This window comes from Acomys russatus, chromosome 18 (assembly GCF_903995435.1).
Source record: "Acomys russatus chromosome 18, mAcoRus1.1, whole genome shotgun sequence".
NCBI classification, from domain to species: domain Eukaryota; kingdom Metazoa; phylum Chordata; class Mammalia; order Rodentia; family Muridae; genus Acomys; species Acomys russatus.
The window spans coordinates 10,891,848-10,912,479 of NC_067154.1; positions in this window are offsets into that span (position 1 = coordinate 10,891,848).

Below are 20,632 nucleotides of genomic sequence, written 5' to 3' on the forward strand. Positions count from 1 at the left end.
GATACAATCAGCTGGTTGGTTTAAGAAATATTTGATTGAAGAACACAATTCCATAATCAATCCTGTGTGCCATAATAAAATATTTAAAAAAATGTAAATTCAATGAGTTTGAAGTCTTTCTTAAAAAACTCCTTTACCCTGAGTCACTAGCTAGTCTTTCTTTCCTTAGCTCCACACTAGAACAGACTTTGGCTTTCACCCTTCATTCCCTTTCTCAGTGGCCCTGTTCCCCAACCATCTAGCCCATATTATAATTAAGATGAATAAGTAAGGCTATATCCAAGGTTATCTTGAAGAAGTACAAAATGGACACTTCTACATGACATTATATCCCTTGTTTTTTTTTTTCTCCTTCACCCATCTAGTCTAGTCCTTCCCCTTCCCCACCACATAGCTTTACTGTTAACATTTCTTGAATCCATGCACACCTCTCTATGCCCTCTGCCACCTTCCCCAGACTTCCTAAGTGTTTATTGGGGCCACTGCAAACAGCAATCTGTAGTAGTGCTCATCCCTTCTGCTTGGGTCTTGAACTCTGACTAGGGGAGTGAGGGGATGCAGAAAGGACAGTGACAATGATGACACGACAGACACATCGATACAGGAATGCTCAGGTCAGATAGACTGTGTGTTCGGATGGGGCCACAAGTATCATCTCCACAACTCAGAACCTCAGGGAGTTTACTGGGTACAGCATACAGAAGGAGTTAAGAGTCTGGATAGGAGGCCTCTTGCTAGATTTTGTACACAGTGATCAATCATCTGTAAATGCCAGAGCTTGGACCAGAGGAAGAAGGGTTTGCCAACTTTGAGCCTGATGCATATGGGGGAAGGCCTTACCAATTTCTCATGGTTTTGGTCCTTGTCATGGCCTTGCCCATGTCAACAATACACATACACTCTGGGTTGCCTCTGTTCCCTACATAGTAGGCTAATCATTGGGTAAACCAAGTTCAACCAGGCCATTCTTCCACTCCTCTTCCTGTCCCACCCTGACTAAACTCTCTTGCAGTTTTCTATTTATTTGCATATAAAACTCAGAATTTCTAATGTCATTTACACAGCCAGATGTTGTGTAACCCTTTCCTCTGACTTGGAAACATTGTATCCTTCATGGAAGCTTTTAAGTAGAAAGATACTAGTAACTCAAAATAGCTTCAGGAAGTCTTGGGAATTGATCAGATTCACTGGCTTCCCCCCTCCCTGTCAGAGTAAGCAGTAAAAGCTGAGAGCCAGGTGAGATAGAAGAGAGCTGGGCTGCAAAGAAGAGTCTCAGACAAGCAAAGCTGTAAAGACTCTGAGCCCAACCAACTCCCCTGATTAAGCAGAAACCAGCCGAGCTGCCTGAAAGAAGTCTAGACCAACTAAGGCACCTAGAAAGGACATCCTTCAACCTGTTGAGCTTCTTGCTGGCTGCACAGTGTGCTCCAGGTCCCCCCCTTTGTGAGCTGTCACTCATTCTAGGGTGAGGCTTTAGTGATGCAGCCATCTTTGAGTAATTTCTGCTCCTGTAAGTCACCCCTCACCCATACTCCTATAAGTAACCCCAATAAAGCTCTTTGGTTCACCAAGTCTGACTTTGGATGTACCCATATGTTGATCTGTCATAAGATCCCTATCTGGAGTGAATAGACATGTGTGCTGTGTCTCTTCAGGAAATGTTTGGTCACACAAGCCCTGAAGAGATCTCAACCCTACTTAATTCTCTGTCTCGCGCTGTATATATTTCATTGCCCCTCACTTCGGCGCTCCAACCACCATGATCATGTCTAAGCAGATCAAAAACCTCAATATAACACTAGATACTCTAAATATATTAGAAGAGAAAGTGGGGACAGGCATTCATTGTTGGATGTAGCTGAGTGTAGCTCAGGCTTCATGTAGGTCGTCTATTGACGAGAGCATGGGCTATCCCTGGCATGGACTCCCTTGCCAACTTTTCAGTTGCTTCCCCCTGGCAGGACTGCCTTGCCAGACCACAGAGGAAGAGGACATGCTCAGTCCTGATGCGACTTGGTGAGCCGGAATGGGTGGGTAGGGGGCTCTCCTTTTCTGAGGAATAGGGAAGGGAGGGTGGGACTGGGAGCTGAGGAGGGATGGGGCTGCTACCAAGATGTAAAGGAAAGGAAAGGAAAGGATGGAAGGAAGGAAGGGAGGAAGGAAGGAAGATTGAAAACTGTGCCAAGTACTAGAATGAGATGTTAAGTGTAGCACTGGAAAGATGGCTTCAGTGGCTAAGAGTGCTGCTGCTCTTGCAGACCTGATTTTGGTGCCCAGCACCCACTTCAGCAGCTTAATTATTTGTCGTCCCAGTTCCAAGGACATGACATGTTATTGTGTCTGTGAGCACCTGTATTCACATGCACATACTAACACTCACACACACACACACACACACACACACACACACACACACACACACACACGCTAAAACAATTTAAAAAAAAAAGGTGAGCAGCACTCAAGAAGCTCAAAAAACGTCTTTGAGAGGAAAGATCTCCGGAGAAGGAAAAATGGCAAGACACCAGAAGACAGAAAGCTCTCCTATGCTCTTGGGTGGGTGTATTACCACAAGTGACCTTCAGTGTCAAAGCAGTTCCCTTCAAAGAACTAGGGAAAAAAAAATCCCGAAAGACCTTTGAAGAGCCAAAGCAGTTCCTAGCAGAAAGTGGGATGCTGGCAACCCCACAGTCTCCGATTTTAGACTTTGCCATTAAAGCCTCTATATTGGTTACTTTTAGATTACTGTCATGAAACACCATGGCCAAGACAAAGTGTAGAGGGTTGGAGCTACAATGGTGGAGCAAAAGAACGGTGGTAAGAACAGAGCTCACATCTCAAACCACAAGCAGGAGGCAGAGAGTGCAAGGAGCTCTCACTTGGGTTTTTGATCTCAGCCATTCTGAAGGGTGTAACATGGAATCTCAGAGTCATTTTGATTTGCATTTCCCTAATGACTAAGGACAATGAGCATTTCTTTAAGTGCTTCTTGGCCGTTCAAGATTCCTTCATTGAGAATTATCTTTTTACCTGTCTGCCTTATTTTTTAATTGGGATATTTTGTTTGTTGGTGTTTAATTTCTTGACTTATTTATATATTTTGGATATTAGCCCTTTTGTCAGATGAAGGATTGGTGAAGATGTTTCCCCAATCTGTAGTCTATCATTTTGTTCCATTGACAGTGTCTGTTGCCTTACAGAAGCTTTTCAGTTTCAAAAAGTCCCACTTACAAATTGTTGATCTTATAGCTAGAGCTTTGGTGGTGTGTTCAGGAAGATGTCTCTTGTGCCAATGAGTTCAAGGGTCTTCCCCCCTTTCTCTTCTAATAGATTTAGTGTATCTGGTGTTATGTTGAGGTTTTTGATCCACTTGGACTTGAGTTTTGTGCATGGTGATAAATATGGTTCTATATGCATTTTTTTACATGTAGACATTCAGTTAGACCAGCACCATTTATTGAAGATGCTATCTCCCCGCCCCTCCCCGTTGTTTGGTTTTAGCTTCTTTGTCAAAAATCAGGTGTCCATAGGTGTGTGGGTTTATTTCTGGGTCTTTGATTTGATTCCATTGATCAGCCACCCATTTCTATGTCAGTACCATGAATTTTTTTATTACTATTGCTCTGTAGCATAGCTTGAAGTCAGGGATGGAGCTACCTCCAGAAGTTCTTTCATTGTATAGGGTTGTTTTTGCTATTCTGGATTTTTTGTTTTTCCGTAAGAAGTTTAGACTTGTTCTTTCAAGGTATGTAAAGAATTGGGTTGGTATTTTGATGGAGATTGCATTGAATTTATAGATTGCTTTTGGTAAGATAGCCATTTTTCTATGTTAATCCTACCAGTCCATGAGCATAGAAGATCTATCTATCTCCTGATATCTTCTTCAATTTCTTTCTTCAGAGACTTGAAGTTCTTTTATACAAGTCTTTCACTTGTTTGGTTAGAGTTACACCAAGATACCTCACATTATTTGTGGCTATTGTGAAAGGTGCAGTTTCTCTAATTTCTTTCTCAGCCTGTTTTTCATTTGTTTAAAGGAGGGCTACTGTGTTTTTAAAAAGTTAAGTTTGTATCTAGCCACTTTGTTGAAGGTGTTTATCAGCTGTCAGAGTTCTCTGGTGGAATTTTGAGAGTCACTTATCATAATATCTGTGAATAGTGGATACTTTGACTTCTTCCTTTCTGATTTGGATCCCCCTGATGTCCTTGTGTTGTCTTATTGCTCTAACTAGAACTTCAAGTACTATATTGAAGAGATATGAAGAGAGTGGGCAGTCTTGTCTTGTCCCTGATTTTAGTGGAATTGATTTGAGTTTCTCTCCATTTAATTTGATGTTGGCTATTGGCTAGCTGTATATAGCCTTTATTATGTTAATATGGGCCTTGTACCCCTGATCTCCCCAAAACTTTTATCATGAAGGGGTGTTGTATTTTGTCAAAGGCCTTTTCTTCATCTAATAAGATGATCATGTGACTTTTTTCTTTCATCTTGTTTATATGGTGGATTACAGTCATGGATTTTCATATATTGAACCATCCCTGTATCCCTGGTCATGCTGGATGATATATTGGATATATTCTTAGACTCAGTTTGCGAGTATTTTATTAAGTATTTTTGCATCAATGTTCATGATTGAAATTGATCTGAAATTCTCTTTCTTTGTAGAGGCTTTATGTGGTTTAGGTATCAAGGTGACTGTGGCTTCATAGAATGAGTTTGGCAATGTTCCTTCTGTTTCTATTTTGTGGAATACCTTGAGGAGTATTGAAATTAGCTCTTCTTTGAATGTCTGGTAAAACTATGTACTAACACCATCTATCTGGCCCTGGACTTTTTTATTTTTATTGGGAGGCTTTGATGACTGCTTCTATTTCTTTAGAGGTTATAGGATTGTTTAAACAATTTAAACTGTCTACCTGATCTTGATTTAACTTTGGTAAATAAAATCTACCAAGAAAATAATCCATTTCCTCTAGATTTTCCAATTTTGTGGAATATAGGCTTTTGAAGAAAGACCTAATAATTTTTTGGATTTCATCAGTGTCTGTTGTTACATACCCCTTTCATTACTGATTTTGTTCCCTCTGCCATTTAGTTTGGCTCATGGTTTGTCTATCTTGTTGATTTTCTCAAAGAACCAGCTCTTGCTTTCAATTGACTGTTTGTATTTTTTTCTTGTTTCTAATTTATTGATTTCACCTCTTTGTTGTGTTTGTTTCTTTTTGTTTTAGAACTTTCAGGAGTGCTGTTAAATTGCTAGTTCTCTCCAATTTCTTTGTAAAGGTGCTTAGTGCTATGAACTTTCCTCTTAGCGCTACTTTCAGTGTGCCCCATAAGTTTGGGTATGTTATGCCTAAATTTTCATTGAATTCTTGAAAGTCTTCAATTTCTTCTCTGACCCAATGGTTGTTGAATAGGGAGTTGTTCAGTTTCCATGAGTTTGTAGGCTTTCTGTTCTTTCTGTTGTTGTTGAGTCCCAGCCTTAATCCATGGTGATCTAATAAGATGCAAAGGGTTATTTCAATCTTCTTGTATCTGTTGGGGTTTGTTTTGTGACAAAGTGTATGGCCAATTTTTGAGAAGGTTCCATGAGGTTCTGAGAAGAACATATATTCTTTTGTGTTTGGGTTAAATGTTCAGTAGATCTCTGTCAGGTCCATTTGATTCATGATGTCTATTATTTTCAGTATTTCTCTGTTTAGTTTCTGTCTTGATGATCTGTTTATTGGTGAGTGTGGGTGTTGAAGTCTTCCATTATTAATGTGTATGGTTCTATGTGTGATTTAAGCTTTAGTAATGTTTCTTTTATGAATGTGCCTTTCATTTGGTGCATAGATGTTCAGAACTGAGATGTCATCTTGATGGAGTTTTCCTTTGATGAGTGTCCTTCTCCATATATTTTGATTAGTTTTGGTTGAAAGTCTATTTTATTAGGTGCTAGAATGGCTACTCCCTCTTGCTTTTTGTTCAGTTTTCTTAGAAAACCTTCTTCTAACCCTTTACTTCGAGGAAATGTCTATCATTATTGCTAAGGTGTGTTTCTTTATGTGCAGAATGATGGGTCCTGTTTTCTCATCCATTCTGTTAGCCTATGTCTTTTTATTGGGGAGTTGAGGCCTTTGATGTTGAGAAATATTAATAACTAGTATTTGTTAATGCCTGAATTTTGATGTTGGTGGTGGTTTTGTGTGTGTGTGTGTGTGTGTGTGTGTGTGTGTGTGTGTGTGTGTTTCCTTTCTTTGGTTCTGTGGATATGGAGTTATCTATTTCCTGCATTTTCCTGGATATAGTTAGCCTCCTTGGGTTGGAGTTTTCCTTCTTGTATATTCTGTACAGCTAGATTTGCAGTTAGGTACTGTCTAAAGTTGGTTTTGTCATGAAATATCTATGGTGACTGAAAGTTTTGCTGGGTGCAGTAGTCTGGGCTGACATCTGTGGTCTCCTAGTCTGTGCATGACATCCATCCATGCCCTTCTGGCTTTCATAGTCTCCTTTGAAAAGTCAAGTATAATTCTGTTATGTTTGTCTTTATATATGACTTGTCTTTTTTCCCTTGCAGCCTTTAATATTCTTTCTTTGTTTTGTACGTTTAATGTTTTGATTAATATGTGGTGTTAGTGTTTTCATTTTTGGTTCAATCTATTTCATGCTCTGTAAGCTTCTTGTATGTTTATAGGCATCTCTTTCTTTAGGTTGGGGAAGTTTTCTTCTATGATTTTGTTGGGAATATTTTCTGGGCCTTGGATCTGAGAGTCTTCTCCTTCTTCTCTTCCTATTATTCTTAGGTTTGGTCTTTTCATGGTGTCCCAGATTTCCTGGATAGTTTGTGTCAGTAACTTTTTAGGTTTAATATTTTTGTTTTCTGATGTATCAGTTTCTTCATTCCTTTCGTCTACATCTGAGTGCCTGTCTCTGGGACTGTTGTTCCTTGGTGGCTGCTTGGCATTGCTGTTTGTAATGCTTGTATCAGTAGTTCTGTTCTCTTCTCTAGGTTTTTCCATCTCCAGGATTGCCTCAGATTGTGTTTTCTTTATTTCTTCTACTTCCATTTTTAGATCTTGAATAGTTTTATTCATTTCCTCTTCCTGTCTCATTGTATTTACCTGTATTTCTTTAAGAGATTTATTGAATTCCTTCATCTGCTTGAATGCATTTCCTGTATTTCTTTGAGGTATTTATTTTCCTCTTTTAGTACCTCTATTGTTTTTGTAACATCAGATGTAAGATCATTTTCTTGCACTTCAGGTGTGTTAGGGTATCCAGGGCTTGCTGAATTAGGATGGCTGGGTTCTGGAGGTACCATATAGGTCTGAGTTTTGTTGCTTGTGTTCTTATACTGACCTTCATTCATCTGGTTGACCTTGGTGTTAGTAAATCTGATGATGCCCGATTGTAGGTAGAGCTGGTAGTCCTGGGTAGTAGTAGACTTCTGGTTTTCCTGGGTAGTAGCAGGCCTCTGGAGATACAGGGAGAACTGGTAGTCTCTGATGGCTGCTGGTCTCTGGAATTGCAGGTAGAGATGGGGTTCAGGAAATGGGGTGGGTGTGGAGTTGTTGGATCCTGATGATCATCTCTCCCTGTTGCTCCCTGATGGTTGGTTCTGTTCCCTGATGGCTGCTGGTCTCTGGGGCTGCCATCCCCTGGTAGCTGCCTGTCTCTGGGACTCTTGTTCCATGATGGCTGCCTGCCTCTGGGATGCAGATGGTGATGAGGCCTGGGAAATGGGGCATGCCCAGGAGATGGAGAGTGGAGCACATTGCAGGCTGGTGACATGGGTGGTGGGGGACCTGGCGCAGATGGCCATGGGGAGATCTCACCTCTGCTGGCAGGCTCTGTTTTCCCTTATGGATTCTGGTCTCTGAGCTTTCAGGTAGGGGTGGTGTACCAGGAGATAGGGCACACCAGGGAGCTGGAACATGAGGCTGTCTGCTGAGATAGAGATTGGAGGGGCAGACTGTGCCTCTGGAACTGGGCTCTAGTAGGCCAGGAGTTAGAAGAGGGCTTTCACCTGTTCTTCCTCTATGGCTGCCTGCCTCCTAGATTGCAGATGGAGAGGGGCTAGCACAGTTCTTACCATAGTAGAAACACACTGCATATTTATTTTAATGTTCTGAGAATCAAAGTATAATAGTTACCCTTTTATTGCTGTGATAAAACACCATGAGCAAAGCAACCTATAGAAGGAAGAGTTTATTTGAACTTACAGTTTTGGTGGGATAAAAGTTCTTCATGGCATTGAGACATGGCAGCAAGTGGAAGGTGTAAGATCAGGGGCAAGAAGCCAAAGACTCACATCTTGAGCTGTAAAACTGGGGTAGGGAGCAATCTGAGAGTAGGGTGAGCTTTTAAACTTTTAAAGCCCAGCCTCAGTGACATACTTACTTCAGCAAGGTCACATTCCCCAACCCGGACAGTACCACCAGCCGAAGAACAAGTATTCAAGTGTTTGAGACTATGGGAAGGCATTCTCATTCAAACTCCTGCACGGGAGCTGTAGGTTGAGGAGACTGCCAAATGATGCGCATATCAATGCACAGAGCTCCCGTCTCTTTACCTAGACTACTCAGTCTTTCCTTCTGTCTTTTCAACTATTCATGTGATTGCATTAATTCTTCTGCTTGATCACATCTGTCAGTCTGCAAGACCCAACCCTTAAAACAGAGGTGAGACTGAAACTCATCCTTAAGGATCTTTATCTCCCCAGGTGCTGTTCTCAGTCCACTGTCCTCCTGCCTGATGCTTTCCTTGTCCCCATGCCTCTTCAGTCTTATGTATTGTTCTCTCCGTATCTCCCATCTTGTGTCCTTTCTTTCTCTTCCTATTCTTCACTTTTGCATGTCTCATTGCAAACCATTTCAAAAAAAAACCTTTTTTTTTTTTTAAAAAAATGAAATTTGGCTGGATGAATAAATCCTTTTCTTCCTGTCTATGTCTCCCTACCTCATGCCTTGGATTAAGTGGATTTTGCAAGGAGTGGCTTTGAAAGGCAAAGCCTTAATATTCAGAGAAATCATGGGTGTGATGAAGTATTTCTTCGTTCTCCTTTGGGAAAGCATAAAGTGTCAGAACTGGCCCTGCCAAGATTCACTTGCAAGGTGTTCTCAGTGGAAAAGTCTGGGATTTGCCCCTTTAGGAAATAAATAGTCCCTTAGAATGAAGGACAACACACTTTAGTAGCTATGCTGCTGGGTCTGTTTCAACACAAATCCTTTAGACAAACTCCACTGAAGAGTCTTGAATGAGAATCAGAAAGCCATAGCATCATAAACGAAAAGAATAAGGAAGCCTTCAGTGACCCTGGGAGGTAACTACCAAAGTTCTACCAAATCTTTAATTATAATTAAACACGGATATGTGATTGGAGGAAGTGAGTCAAACACAGTGTGTTAACAAGAGTCTTGCAGTTAAAAATGAAAATTGGATTTCTTTTATTCAAACCCAGGTACATTTGTTACGTATTATTTTGTAGCTCTTGCTTATATTTATGCATATTTGACATAAATATCTACCCACTCCATGAGATTAATTATAACTGTGTTCTGTGTGTGCTCAGGCTGAATGAAATAAAGCAGAAAAGTGGCCCTGCTTGCCAGGTGTTGTGATGAGCAAGTGGTCTTTATTGGGACCAGATAGGCAATGATCTGGGGAGCAAGGCTTCCTAGCAGAGGGGACAGCAGGTATAAAAGCTTGTCCTCTGTAAGCACAGATGATGAGTACAGAGAGAGAGAGAGAGAGCAAGAACAAGAGAGAGAGAGAGAGAGAGAGAGAGAGAGAGAGAGAGAGAGAGAGAAGGGAGGATGACCTAATATACTGTATGTTATACAATTATATTATATATATAATTATTATAATATTACATATATTATATAATAAACAGAAGGAAAAGAGTCCAAGAGAAAACACAAGAAACAAGAGAAAGCACAAGAAACAGATACAGATACAGGAAGGGCATGGTAGCATACACCTTTAATCCCAACACTCAGGAGGCTGGCAGATCGCTGTGAGTTCGAGGCCAGCCTGGTCTACAAAGTGAGTCCAGGAAAGCCAAGGCTACACAGAGAAACCCTGTCTCAAAAAACAAAAGACAAACAAACACAACAACAACAACAACAACAAACCAGTTAAAAATGCCAAAGAGTCACTTGTTGGAAAACTCAGGGATCCCATAAAAACACTAAACTAGAAGTCATAATATATACACAAAATCCCTGCAGGGTATAAAGAGAGAGAAAAATGTAAGCGAGATTAAAAACAAAACATAAAAATACACTATTAAAAGACTTTTCATGACAAATATATCATTTCAAATATATCATTAAGTTCATTTTCTGTTGGCCATCCACTGTTGGGTACGCAGCCTACCCTTAGGAGCAGTTTGTTTTCCCAGTGAGGCTCCCTTGGAGAAAACTAAAATTTCCCTTGCAAGTGACTATCAAGTGGAGAAAGCTTCTGGGTCAGGGATGGAGGCATGGACATGTGTCCACATTTTTTTTCTTCAGCTCCAGGACCCTCTCTGGTGTAGACCTGTGCAGGAGCTGTGCATGCTGCCTCAGTCTCTGTGAGTTTCTGTATACTTCTGTCCTGTTGATTTAGATTTTAAAGCATTGCTGTCCTCCACCTCCTCGGCCTCTTACGCTTTGCTTCCTCTTCTGCAGGGTTCACTGAGCCCTAAGGGGAGGGATTTGGTCTCCCACTTCCCGCATAGTGTCTGGGTGTGGGTCTCAGTGTTGGTTCCCATCTGCTGCAGGAGGAAGTTCCCCTTACGGTGGCTGTGCAAGACTCTCATCTATGAATATAGCACAGTGTCGCTACAAATCATCTTCCCACTACTATTTTTTTTTAAAGAACAGTAGTATTTGGTTTTTACCCTACGTCTCTGGGCTATGTAGTCTTAAGTTATTAGTCATCCAAGTAGTGCCAGGTATGGGTTCCATCACATGGAATGGGCCTAAGACAGGTATGGGTTAGTTACTCTCACAAGCTTTGTGCCACCATTGCACTAGGGTGTGTGACAGGTAGGACAACATTGTAGAGCAAAGATTTTGTAGATGTGTTGGTGTTTTGGTGTTTACATTTCTCCTTTAGTAGCATGCAGAGTACTTTAAGTACCTAAGATACTTAATGTATCAAAGACTCTAGCACATATTTTAAGAAGCTTATACTGTATTAGGTTTCCATACCACCATGCAGATGGCCTTTTATTTTAGCTGCCTCTCCCAGTATCCTCTTCCTCATTCCTCTCGACCCCTCTACTTGATTTTCCTCTTCCAGTGTGCTGATCCATCTATCCATAACCACGCATTCTATTTCCCTTTCCTAATGACATTTGCCTGTACCCACTAGTCCCTTACTCTACCCCTAAGTCTCTGTAGTTGTATGGAGTAAAGCCTGGTTATTATTGACTTAATGACTAATATCCACGTGTAATCAAAGTCATACCCTGGATACCAGGATGGCTGTTCTTGGTTGCCCACTTGACTACATCTGGAATCAACTAAACCCCAAAAGTGGAAGGCATGCTTATGAGAGATTTTTGTTTAATTTAAAGTAGGAAGATCCACTTCTATTTGGATCTTGAGGCAGAAAGACGCACACCACCTTTAAAAGATCATTTGACCCAGGAAAAGACATTCCTTTGAGCTGGGAAAATTTACCTGTAACCTGGACCACACCTTCTTCTGGAAGTCTATATAAGGACACGGAAGTTCTGCTCTTGCTACCAAGTCCACTCCTTCACTGGTATTTGAGTCTACTTTTTTTTTTTTTTAATTTTTTTTGGTTTTTTTGAGACAGGGTTTCTCTGTGTAGCCTTGGTTGTCCTGGACTCACTTTGTAGACCAGGCTGGCCTCGAACTCACAGTGATCTGCCTGCTCTGCCTCCCGAGTGCTGGAATTAAAGGCGTGCGCCACCATGCCCAGCAGAGTCTACTTCTTAAGGATTATATTGTATACTTGACAACCAGCTGAGACATCCAGCCTTGTGAACTAAGCAACTACTGGATTCTTGTATTTTCCATTCATAGCCAACCATTGTTGGACCAGCTAAACTGCAGGCTTTCAGTCATTCTAATAAATCTCCTATTTCTGTACAGAGATTCATAAGTTCTGTTTGTTACTCTAGAGAACCCCGAATAATACAGATACCACATTCTGGATGAGTTTTCTAGATCCATTCATTTACCTGAGAATTTCATGATTTTATTTTATTTTTTTAAAGGAAAAATAGCTCAAAGCATTTAACACTTAAGTAAATCAATCTGTTAATAGTAGTAGTCACAAAACATGCTTAGTAAAGAAATCCACACTTATGTTTTAAGAAAGTATAAATTGCATTTTAATTCAAAACATAAAATAACCTGCTTAAGAATCAGCAGCAATCAAAACCATGGCGAATTTTAAACAACTTCAGGATAAAATAACAATAAGTACTTTATACTGCATTATAGCTTAGATAATGATTACAACCTCTCACGAAAAATAGTTTGAGGCAACTTTTTCTTTTATTACTTAACAGATGTTCAATATTATGAGCAACATTATTAAAGCCTTAAGTTTTATAGATTTTTCACACATTCAAATACTGTGGTCCCTTTTCTTTTATGTGATTTAATCAAGTTAGAAAAGCAAAGCAAAGCATGGTAGACAACTTAATACATTTCCCCCAAATTGGAAGTAGTACAAAAAATTTAAGATTCTACAGAACTACACATCGTACTTAATATATCATTAAATATAGAAGACACTATTTTCTTCAGCAAATAAAACAGCACACCGGTATGCTCTCCAAGTATACCCTTTAATATGCACTGTCATTCATAAATAATTTACAACTCTTACTTTAGTGCAGAGAACTAGCATTTAAATTTTCTGCAAAACTGGAAAAAAAAACCCACAAAAATCTGTGAAAGCCAGTGTCTTATTTATATAAAATCCGGTCCTCCTTTTCAAACACCAGATACTGGGTGTTGATTACAGTAATTTTTGAGGATGTCTCAGTGCAGGAGGTACTTTGAGGGACCTCGGTTCTTCATCAAGGGGTACTAGTGTCCTTCCTCAGCGTCCCTGTACTTCCTTTTACAGATCTTCACCACCACCTTCTTCCTGAGAAATAATGTCAGTGCTTCTCTCGACGCAACTGCTTTTGCGTTTTCTTCAGGTTTTCCACAGCCAGTGCCAAAACACACCGACTTACACCTCAATTCACAAACAATACTTCCTTGAGAGCTCTTATTTTGAGGCAGATCCGCCATTTTTTTGTAGTGGGACAAGAATGCATCCAGCGTTGCTTTCAGAGCTTCGGTGGCTGCGTTTAGCGGCTCTCCACGATTCGCACTGGGGCTAAAGCCACCGACAGCTACCGACTTCCGTGCCACTGTTTTATACAGACTATTGAAGAAAAGTGGCTTCGGTTTTACATCTTCATTGGTTAACTTTGGACGAGAGGATCTGACAGAACTCTCACTGGACTGTGAGGTGTTTTTAGAAGGCAACTGTAAAGTGCTACGCTGAGAATGACTCTTAGGAGCTAGCTGGAGCATCCTTGCTAAGACAGTGCTTTTGGAAGCTGGCACTGATATGCTTGTTGAACGGCTCGTGGGAGTTAGTAAAGAGGTGCCTGATGAGGAACGTTCTTTTTAGAAACGGATGGTGATGCTAACGCACTTGAAGCTGTCTCTGAACTAGACTTACAAGACAGTCTCTGAGCTTCCAGAGAAACTCAACCAGGGCTCCTCAATCTCTGAGCTGCTCTGAAAAGCTAAGACTGAAGAGCCTTCCAGAGCACATTTAAAAACAATTACTTAAGTAATTATTCATTTTTTAAAAATTACTTTATTCAGATTACAACTCAATTGTTATCCCATCACTTGTATCCTCCTGTTCCTCCCTCCCTCCCACCCCCACCCTATTCCCCTCCTCTAGGTCCATGCCTGAAGGGGATCTCCTCCCCTACTTTATGGTCACAGGCTATCAAGTCTCATCTTGGTAGCCTTCATTTTATAATCTAATCGTAGCCCCCTTCCTCCTCTCTTCCTGGTCCCAAGTCTTCCTCTTCTCCCATCCCTGTCCCTACCTGTAGAAAAAGGAAGCCCCCTCCCCCCCCACCAACCCACCCTAGCTCATCAAGTCACAGCAGGACTGAGCATTTCCTCTTCCACTGGTGGGCTGGCAAGGCATCATCACCCCTAGGGGAAAGTGATTGAAAAGCAGGCAACAGAGTCCATGTTAAAGGCAGCCCCTTCTCCCCTTACTAGGAGACCCACAGGAAGACCAAGCTGCCTATCTGGTACACATGTGCAGGGGGCCTAGGTCCATGCATGGTGCTTGGTTGGTGCTTCAGTCTCCAGAAGCCCGCTCTGGGTTCAGGTTAGTTGACCTTGTTGGTCTTCTTCTGGAGTTCTTGTCCCCTCCAGGTCTTTCTATGTTTCCCACCACTCTTCCACAAGGCTCCCCCATGCTTCCTGCCTAATGTTTGACTGTGAGTCTCAGCATGGATTTCCATCTGCCGTTGAGTGGAGCCTCTCAAAGAGCCAACTATTGGTTTCATTGAATCTTTGCATTTCGTTTCGTTTTGTTTCTACTTTTATTGATTTAAGCCCTAAGTTTGCTTATTTTCTGTCATCTACTCCTTTTGGAAACAATTTCTTCTAGAGCTTTCAGGTGTGTTGTTATGTTACTTGTATGAGGTCTCTCCAGTTGTTTATGTATGCGTTTAGTGCTATGAACTTGCCTCTTAGAACCACCTTCATTGTGTCCCCTAAGCCTTGGTATGTTGCGTATTCATTTTCATCCAATGCTAGAAAGCATTTGTTTGTTTGTGTTTGAGACAGTGTTTCTCTGTGTACCAAATCCTGGCTGTCCTGGAACTCACTTTGTAAATCAGAGATCCACTTGCCTCTGTCTCCTGTGTGCTGGGATTAAAGGCATGAATCACCACGCCCAGATGATCTTTACTTTTTGTCTTGACTTCTTTTTTTTTTTTCTTACAGTAGTGAATTGTTTCATTTCTATGAATTTGTAAACTTTCTGTTGTTTCTGTCCTTGTGGATACTCAGCTTTAATCTGTGGTGGTTCAATAGGATGCAGTGTGTTATCGCTTTTCCTTTTTTTTTTTTTTAATGTTGAGACTTGCTTTGTGATTGAGTATGTGATGAATTTTGCAAAAGTCCCATGAGGTACTGAGAAGGCAGTGTGTTCTTTTGTGTTTGGATGAAATGGTCTGTAAAGATCTGGTAGGACTGTTTGGTTTATAACATGTTAACCCCAGCAGTTTTCTACTTAGCTTTTGCCTACACGGCCTGTCTATTGGCAAGAGATGGGTATTGAAGTCTCCCACTATCAGTGCGAGGGGTGGTATGTGACTTAAGGTGTAGTAGTGTTTCTTTTATGAGTGTGAGTGTCCTTGTGTTTGTGTAGAGATGTTTACAACTGCAAGGTCCTTTTCATGGATTTTTCATTGGATGAGTATGTAGTGTCCTTCCCTAGCTCTTCATTAGTTTTGGTTTCAAGTTTTACTTGTTAGATATTAAGATGGCGACACCAGCTTGCTTCTTAGGTCCACTTTTTTTTTTTACTCAGTCCCTATATTTGCATATATAAGTAGGTTTTACTGCTTACTACATACTGAAAGCTATTTTAGGCATTAAAAAAAAAAATCAATCCTCCTCCCCCTTTTGAAAATAGATTCTTTGCTCACATAGTGTGTCCTGGCTATGGTTCCCTCCCTCTACTCCTCCCACTTTCTTCCCACCTTCTGGCCCCCCCCCGCCCTGATTCACTGCCTTTCCGACTCTCATTTGAAAAGAACAGGCTTCTAAGAAATAATAATAAAATATAACAAAATAAAATACAATAGAAGAAAATAAAGTCTATTATACATGAATTGTATAAGACAAACAGAAGGAAAAGAGCCCAAAAGAAGGCATAAGAATGCCCCCGATGGACACACTCAGGAATCCCATAAATACCCTAAACCAGAAGCCATAATATATACACAGAGAACCTGCTGTGTACCTGTGCAGGCCGTGAGCATGCTGCTCCCAGCTCTGTGAGTTCACCAGAGTTTTGATCACATTGATTCAGAAGGCCTTGTTTTTCTTTTGGTCTCCATTCCCTCTGGCTGCTGTGTTCCTTTTGCCTCCTTTACCACAGGACTCCCTGAGCTCTGAGGGGAAGGATTTGATGGAGATATCCCATTTAGGGATGAGTGCTCCAAAGGCTTTCATTCTACATAGTGTCTGGCTGTGGGTCTCTCTGTACTGGTTCCTATTTCTGGCAGGAGGAAGCTTCTCTGATGTTTTGGCTGAGCAAATGCCTATATATATATATATATATATATATATATATATATATATATATATATATATATATATATATATATATATATATATATATATATATATATATTTTAAAGATTTAAAATTTTCTTTGGCCAAGACATGTATTTCTTCTATCGTGTTTTCAATGCCTGAGATCTCTTTTTCCATCTCTTGTATTCTGTTGGTGAGGCTTGCCTCCAAGGTTTCTGTTTGAGTTTCTAATTTTTTTTTTATTTTTTATTTCCAGATCTCTCTCAGTTTGGATTTTCTTTATTGCTTGTATTTGTACTTTCGGTTCTTGAATTGTTTTATTCATTTGCTTCCACTATTTATGTTTTCATCCTTTTGTTGATGAGTTTATTTGCACTTGGGAAGAATTGTAGTGTGGGTTCTTCCTGAGGATCACATCGTTACTGCAGGTAGATGTCACCTGAGGACTCCATATTGTACATATGGTCAAACTAACCAATCTGCCATTTCTGGATATGGGGCCACTTTCGTTGTTAAAGAAGTCAGAGCTCTAACAAAGTATAGGAAACATTTCTGATACTTTTTTTCTTTTTCTTTTTTTTTTTTATTAATTTATTCTTGTTACATCTCAATGTTTATCCCATCCCTTGTATCCTCCCATTCTTCCCTCACTCCCATTTTCCCATTAGTCCCCTCCCCTATGACTGTTCCTGAGGGGGATTACCTCCCCCTGTATATGCTCATAGGGTACCAAGTCTCTTCTTGGTAACCTGCTGTCCTTCCTCTGAGTGCCACCAGGTCTCCCCCTCCAGGGGACATGGTCAAATGTGAGGCACCAGAGTACGTGAGAAAGTCATATCCCACTCTCCACTCAACTGTGGAGAATGTTCTGACCATTGGCTAGATCTGGGAAGGGGTTTAAAGTTTACCGCCTGTATTGGCCTTGGCTGGTGCCTTAGTTTGAGTGGGACCCATGGGCCCAAATCTGCCTATCATAATGTTCTACTTGTAGGTTTCTAGGACCCTCTGGATCCTTCTACTTTGCTATTCTCCCATGCTTCTCTCATTTAGAGTCCCAATAGGATGCCCTCCCCTCTGTCCCAGTTTCCTGGTAAGTGAAGGCTTTCGTGGGACATGCCCCTTGGGCTAGTATGCAGATATAAGTGAGTATATACCATTTGATTCTTTCTGCTTCTGGGTTAACTCACTCCTTATGATCATTTCTAGCTCAATCCATTTATCCACAAATTTCGGGAATTCCTTGTTTTTAATAGCTGAGTAGTATTCCATAGTGTATATGTACCACAGTTTCTTTATCCACTCTTCTACTGAGGGACACTTAGGCTGTTTCCATGTTCTGGCTATTATGAATAAGGCTGCTATGAACATGGTTGAGCAAATTTTCTTGTTGTGTGCTGGAGCATCTTCTGGGTATATTCCAAGGAGTGGAATAGCTGGGTCTTGAGGAAGCCCTATTCCCATTTTTCTGAGATAGCACCAGATAGATTTCCAAAGTGGCTGTAGTAGTTTGCATTCCCACCAGCAATGAAGGAGTGTTCCTCTCTCCCACATCCTCGCCAGCATGTGGTGTCGCTTGAGTTTTAGATCTTAGCCATTCTGATGGGTGTAAGATGGAATCTCAGAGTTGTTTTGATTTGCATTTCCCTGATGACTAAGGAGGTTGAGCATTTCTTTAAGTGCTTCTCAGCCATTTGATACTCCTCTGTTGAGAATTTTCTGTTTAGTTCCAAGCCCCATTTCTCAATTGGGTTATTCGGTTTGGTGGTGTTTAATTTCTTGAGTTCTTTATATATTTTGGATATTAGACCTTTGTCAGATGTAGGGTTGGTGAAGATTTTTTCCCAGTCTGTAGGCTGTCGCTTTGTTCTCTTGACAGTGTCTCCTGCCTTACAGAAGCTTCTCAGCCTCATGAGGTCCCATATATTAATGTTTGACATTAAGGCCTGGGCCGTTGGTGTTCTGTTCAGGAAGTTGACTCCTGTGCCAATATGTTCCAGGCTCTTCCCCACTTTTTCTTCTAAATGACTTAGTGTCTCTGGTTTTATGTTGAGGTCTTTAATCCTCTTGGATTTGAGTTTTGTACAAGGTGACAAATATGGGCCAAGTTGCATTTTTTTTACACATAGACCTCCAGTTAGACCAGTACCATTTGTTGAAGATGCTATCCTTTTTCCATTGAATGGATTTGGCTTCTTTGTCAAAAATCAAGTGACCATATGTGTGTGGATTCATATCTGGGTCTTTGATTTGATTCCACTGATCAATCAGCCTGTTGCTGTGCCAGTACCATGCTGTTTTAATTACTATTGCTTTATAGTACAGTTTGAGATCAGGAATGGAGATTCCTCTGGAGCACCTTTTATTGTACAAGATTGTTTTAGCTATTCTGGGTTTTTTGTTTTTCCATATGAAGTTCAAAAGTGAACTTTCAATGTCTTTAAAAAATTATGTAGGTATTTTGATAGGGATTGCATTGAATCTGTAGATTGCTTTTGGTAGTATGGCCATTTTTACTATGTTAATTCTCCCGATCCATGAGCAAGGAAGATTATTCCATCTTCTCAGGTCATCTTCAATCTCTTTCTTCAGAGTTTTGAATTTTTTTCCAAACAAGTCCTTCACTTGCTTAGTTAGAGTAACTCCTAGATATTTTATATTGCTTGTGGCTAATGTGAAGGGTGTGGTTTTCCTAATTTCTTCCTCTGCTAGGTTGTCATTTGTGTATAGGAAGGCTACAGACTTTTTTGAGTTAATTTTGTATCCAGCTAATTTGTTGAAGGTGTTTATCGGCTGTAGGAGTTCTCTGGTGGAATTTTGAGGGACACTTATGTACACTATCATATCATCTGCAAATAGGGATAATTGGATTTCCTCCTTTCCCATTTGGATACCCTTGATCTCCTTTTGTTGTCTTATTGCTCTGGCTAGAACTTCGAGTACTATATTGAAGAGATATGGAAAGAGTGGGCAGCCTTGCCTTGTTCCTGATTTTAGAGGAATTTCCTTGAGTATCTCACCATTTACTTTGATTTTGGCTATTGGCTTGCTGTATATAGCCTTTATTATGTTGAGGAAAGTGCCTTGTATCCCCGATCTCTCTAAAACTTTAAACATGAACGGGTGTTGGATTTTATCAAATGCTTTCTTGGCATCAAAAGAGATGATCATGTGTTTTTTTTATTTTCGGTTTGTTTATATGGTGGATTACATTGATGAATTTCCGTATATTAAACCATCCCTGCATGCCTGGAATGAAGCCTACTTGGTCATGATAAATGATATCTTTGATGTGTTCTTGTATTCGTTTTGAAAGTATTTTATTTAGTATTTTTGCATTGATGTTCATAAGAGAAATTGGTCTGAAATTCTCTTTCTTTGTTGAGTCTTTGTGAGGTTTAGGTATCAATGCGACCATGGCCTCATAGAATGAATTTGGTAATTTTCCATCCATTTCTATCTTTTGGAGTAGCTTGAATAGTATCGGTATTAGCTCACCCTTGAAGGTCTGGTCGAAATCTGCACTGAAACCATCTGGCCCTGGGCTTTTTTTGGTTGGGAGACTATCAATGATTGCTTCTATTTCTGTAGAGGAAATGGGACTATTTAGCTTGTTTATCTCTTCTTCACTCAACTTTGGCAAGTGAAATTGATCAAGAAAATCATCCATTTCCCTTAAATTTTCAAATTTTGTGGCGTATATGCCTTCAAAGTAGGATCTTATGTTACTTTGTATTTCTGCACTGTCTGTTGTTATGTCTCCCTTTTCATTTCTGATTTTGTTGATTTCAATACTATCTCTCTGCCTTGTAGTTAGTTTGGCTAACAGTCTGTCTATCTTGTTGATTTTCTCAAAGAACCAGCTTTTGGTTTTGTTGATTCTTTGGACTGTTTTCTTAGTTTCTAATTTGTTAATTTCCCCTGAGTTTGATTATTTCCAGATGTCTACTCCTCTTGGGTGTTTCTGCTTCGTTTTTTTCTAGGGTTTCCAGTTGTGTTGTTAAGATGCTTATGTGTGATGTTTCCAATTTCTTTTTAAAGGCACTTAGTGCTATGAATTTTCCTCTTAGTACTGCTTTCAATGTATCCCACAAATTTGGGTATGTTGTTCCTTCATTTTCATTGAATTTCAGAAACTCCTTGATTTCTTTCCTTATTTCCTCCCTGACCCAGGTGTCATATAGCAGAAAGTTGTTTAGTTTCCACATACGTGTAGGCTTTTTGTTATTTCTGTTGTTGTTGAATTGCAGCCTAAGAGCACGGTGATCTGATAGGATACAAGGTATTATTTCAATCCTCTTGTATCTATTGAGGCTTGCTTTGTGAC